General features: G+C 39.6%; 1 long non-coding RNA gene across 1 annotated transcript in view; it reads left to right on the forward strand.

Moving 5' to 3' along the window:
- The window catches only part of LOC110269602, a 14,638-nt gene continuing 10,290 nt past the window's right edge, over nt 803-5,150 (forward strand). The window contains exon 1 of the long non-coding RNA XR_002358374.1: nt 803-835. This is a non-coding gene — a long non-coding RNA (uncharacterized LOC110269602). The remainder of the gene's footprint in view (nt 836-5,150) is intronic.

Consider the following 5,150-nt stretch of genomic DNA (forward strand, 5'->3'; position numbering starts at 1 on the left):
GTAAAGAATTACGTTTTGGAAAGTTTTAGTGAAATTTAATGGATGCAAATTTAAATTTAATTGGTATGCTCTTTGTAGACATGACAACAGGCACAGATATCACGAGTCGGCCTCATGGTTGTGGTAAAGGGAGGGTGTCTACTAGTACCTCTGGACTTCTCAGTCCTTGTCCTCTACTCTGACTACCCCTGGGACGTCACAGGCAATGAGTGCACAGGATTAGCCGTTCATCATGATCCCCCTAATTCCAACTACGTGGCTCGTTCTATTGCGTCACACCCGTGGTGCTAGAATCCTCTCACGGTTCCCAGTCAGATCCCCCTCCACCATCCCCATCGTACAGATGACGATTTGGCCTGATAGTTTGACAGCGTGAGTACTATTTTAAGTCTTTAATATGCATATTATTTTAGTTAGTTTAATTTATGTGCACTCAATTTTCTAGTTTCAGTGGATTTAGATTGTTAAGATATGTTCGATTTACGTTAGTAGGTTTGAACTGCTAAAAGTGTTTGAAAATTTTTGATTGTTGATGGACGCTCTACTTAAGTTATATAATTTCATGTTGGTTTGTTTGTGAATTGTTTAAGTGAATTGTTAATGGATAGAGTTTGTGGTGCATTCTAGTTATAGATGAAACTCTATCAAAATTTTTAAAAAATATAAAGTTTTTCATTGATAGGTTTGTATCAAATAACAATGCATGTACATAGAGTGTACTAATGTCATCAAACTGATGTACGACCACCCGTGGTCGAGCTACACGAAGATTCCTGCTGAGATCATAGAGCGATGGTTTGCTGAGACCAGAGATCGATGGTTTTAGAAGTGGGTGGTAAAAACTCTACATATTTAAACCTTACTTAGTTGTATATTTTTTATTTTGTTTAATTATGTATTTAATTTTGGTAAACTATTTGGTGAATGTTCTTTGGGAAGGTAAAATTTATATGGGACAAGACTGACGATGTGATAATCAGGAAGATTGGTGCACAAAATTGTGATGTCAATGTTCACATTACTCTCTTACAACTTCGCACAACTAACCAGCAAGTGCACTGGGTCGTCCAAGTAATACCTTACGTGAGTAAGGGTCGATCCCACGGAGATTGTTGGCTTGAAGCAAGCTATGGTTATCTCGTAACTCTTAGTCAGGATATAATATCAATAATAATTTTTAGTTTGAATTGTAAAAAGTAAAAAGGGCAGAACACAAATTATACTTGTATGCAGTAATGGAGAATATGTTGGAGTTTTGGAGATGCTTTGTCTTCTGAAATTCTGCTTTCCTCTGTCTTCTCGTTCACGCACGCACGTCCTCCTATGGCAAGCTGTGTGTTGGTGGATCACCGTTGTCAATGGCTACCATCCTTCCTTTCAGTGAAAAGGGTCCAGGTGCGCTGTCACCGCACGGCTAATCATCTGCAGGTTCTCAATCGTACCGGAATAGGATTTACTATCCTTTTTCGTCTGTCACTACGCTCAGCACTCGTGAGTTTGAAGCTCGTCACAGTCATTCAATCCCTGAATCCTACTCGGAATACCACAGACAAGGTTTAGACTTTCTGGATTCTCTTGAATGCTGCACTCAATCTAGCTTATACCACGAAGATTCTGATTAAGAGATCCAAGAGATATTCATTCATTCTAGAGTGGAACGAAAGTGGTTGTCAGGCACGCGTTCGTGGGGGAATGATGATGATTGTCACGTTCATCACATTCATGTTGAAGTGCGAATGGATATCTTAGATAGGAACACGCATGTTTGAATGGAAAACAGAAATACTTGCATTAATTCATCGAGACACAGCAGAGCTCCTTACCCCCCAACAATGGAGTTTAGAGACTCATGCCGTCAAAGAGTGCAAAGTTCAGATCTAAAATGTCATGAGATACAAAATAAATCTCTAAAAGTTGTTTAAATACTAAACTAGTAACCTAGGTTTACAGAAAATGAGTAAACTATGATAGATAGTGCAGAAATCCACTTCTGGGACCCACTTAGTGTGTGCTGGGGCTGAGACTAAATCTTCTCACGTGCCTGGGCTGTTTTGGGCGTTCAACGCCAGGCTGTAACCTGTTTCTGGCGTTGAACTCCAACTTGTAACGTGTTTCTGGCGCTGGATGCCAGACTGCAACATGGAACTGGCGTTGAACGCCAGTTTACGTCATCTATCCTTGAGCAAAGTATGAACTATTATATATTTCTGGAAAGCCCTGGATGTCTACTTTCCAACGCAATTAGAAGTGCATCAATTGGACTTCTGTAGCTCCAGAAATTCCATTCCGAGTGCAGAGAGGTCAGGATCCAACAGCATCAGCAGTCCTTTAAAACTCGAAAATTATTGACTCCTTACTCTAAAGAAAATATTCTATTTTATTCATGTTTAATGATGATGAGAAAAATAAATTATAGCTTAATTGGAGATAAAATAAAAAATATAGATACTAATTACTACTATATGACTCCTAAGGTAAAACTCAAATAAAAACAGTTATCACAGGGCTAAGGTTAAGATCAGAACTCAACAACCTTGAAGTTTGGAAGTGGATGCCTCTTTAGTCTGTGGAGTGCTTGGCCCTTCAAGAGATAGTTTTTGACGCTTTAATTCCTTTAATTCATGCCCTTGCACTTCTTGTTCTCTGAGCAGTTTGCAGAGCATGCTATTTTGATTTTGCTGTTCTTCCTTTATTTGGTCCATGGCTTCTTGCAATTTAGTAACAGATGCTTCAAGATGTTCCCAGTATTCAAATTGAGGGAGTTCTAGTAGGAATTCTTGCGCCCTCCTCTTGATGGGATCATCCTGCACTTGTTGTTTTTCCATTGTGATTTTAGTGATTGGCTGCTCCACTGAGATATACTCTGTTATTCCCATCTTTACTCCAGCATCTTTACAGAGCATAGAGATTAGGCTTGGATAAGCCAACCTGGCATTCTTGGAGTTCTTGTTTTCAAGTATGTAGAATTCAGATGGGATTAGTTGATGAACTTCTACTTCTTTTCCCAACATAATACAATGGATCATCACTGTTCTTTTAACATTGACTTCAGAACGGTTGCTGGTGGGCAATATAGAACGCCCAATGAAGTCCAGCCATCCTCTGGCGACTGGTTTGAGATCTTCTCTCTTGAGTTGATTTGGGACACCCTTCGTGCTGGTGGTCCACCTGGCTCCAGGGATGCATATATCCTCTAGAATCTTATCCAGGCCCTTGTTTGTTCTCATCATTCTCCTATTGAAGGAGTCTGGGTCATCTTTCAGCTGAGGTAGCTTAAAGATCTCCCTGATTTTGTCAGGGTGGATGTGAACAATCTTTCCTCTGACCACAGTCCTATAGTCATAGAGGGCAGTTCCAGATATTCTCTGCCTGTCTGTTTGCCACAGATTAGCGTAGAATTCTTGAACCATATTCCTTCCCACTTTTGTTTCAGGATTAGCTAGGACTTCCCAGTTCCTATTTCAAATCTGCTCTTGGATCTCCGGATATTCATCTTCTTTCAGATCGAACTTGACTTTCAGGATCACTGATCTTAGACCCATTATTTTGTAGTAATGGTCTGAATGTTCTTTGGTTAAGAACCTCCCTTGATTCCAAAGTGGTTTTGGAACACTCTCTTTCTTGCCTCTTGGAGTGGGTTGTTTTCCTTTAGGAGCCATGATCTTAGTGGGTATGGTTTAGTGATCACGGATAAACACACCAAACTTAGAGGTTTGCTTGTCCTCAAGCAAAAGAAAGAAAGGAGAGGGATAGAAGGAGAGCGAGTGTTGAATGGTGGATGAGAGGAGGGAGGCCGAATGTGTTTTTAAAAGGGAGGGGGGTGGGTTTTCGAAAATAGGGAGAAAGATAAGATAGAAGATATGATTTAAAAAGAAATAAGTATGATAAGAAAAGATATAATTTAAAATTGAAGAGATATGAAAGATATTTGAAAAAGATAAATTTGGATTTTTGTAAAAGATAATATGGAGATTTAAAAAAGATATTGATTAGTTGAAAAGATTTTAGAATGAAAAGAGATAGATTTGTTTTGAAAATTTGAAAAAGAGTTGAATTGGATTGAAAAAAGGATTTTTGCTTATGGATTAAGATACCTTTGATATTTTTAAAGTAGGGTTTCTAGAAATTAGGGATTTTAGAAGTCAGGGTTTGTAACATGTTTATGCAAGAAATCATGAATTGAAACATGAAAATTAAAATTAAAATGAAAAATATGAAGTAAAAACGAAATTACCTCCTCCCCACCATCCTGGCGTTTGAACGCCCAAACGCTGCATGTTTTGGGCGTTCAACGCCCAACTGCTGCTTCTCCTGGGCGTTCAATGCCCAGCTGTTGCTTCTTTCTGGCGTTGAACGCCAGGAACTCCTTTGTCACTGGGCGTTTTTCTGAACGCCCAGGACGCTGTAAATCTGGCGTTAAACGCCCAGATGGCTATCCTTACTGGCGTTTAACGCCCAGTGGATGCTTCTTTTGGGCGTTGAACGCCCAAAACAGACTTTTACTGGTGTTTTCTTGCCAGTGAGCTCTTTTTCTCTGTTTTATATGCAGAATCCTTTTGTAACCCTGTAAACTTATACAATTGACTCTTTACCTTAGTATCAATGAACTTTATATAAACAAATAAAATCAAGAATAGGGTAAAATGCTTAGAGGATGTGATGCCCCATGGCTGGGTTGCCTCCCAGCAAGCGCTTCTTTATTGTCTTTAGCTGGACCTTGCTGAGTTTTTAATCTAGCCTCAGCCTTGAGCACTCTTGCTCAACATTGCCTTCAAGATAGTGCTTGATTCTCTGTCCATTAACAATGAACTTCTTATCAGAATCAATATCTTGAAGCTCCACATAACCATATGGTGATACACTTGTAATCACATATGGTCCCCTCCACCGGGACTTCAGTTTCCCGGGGAATAGCCTGAGCCTAGAGTTAAACAACAGAACCTTTTGTCCTGGTTCAAAGATTCTAGATGACAGCTTTCTGTCATGCCACCTTTTTTACTTCTCTTTATAAAGCTTGGCATTTTCGAAGGCAGTTAATCTGAATTCCTCTAGCTCATTCAGCTGGAGCAATCTTTTTTCTCCAGCTAGTTTGGCATCAAAGTTTAAGAATCTGGTTGCCCAGTAGGCCTTATGTTCCAGTTTCACGGGCA

The sequence above is a fragment of the Arachis ipaensis genome, chromosome B03 (assembly GCF_000816755.2).
Source record: "Arachis ipaensis cultivar K30076 chromosome B03, Araip1.1, whole genome shotgun sequence".
NCBI lineage: Eukaryota > Viridiplantae > Streptophyta > Magnoliopsida > Fabales > Fabaceae > Arachis > Arachis ipaensis.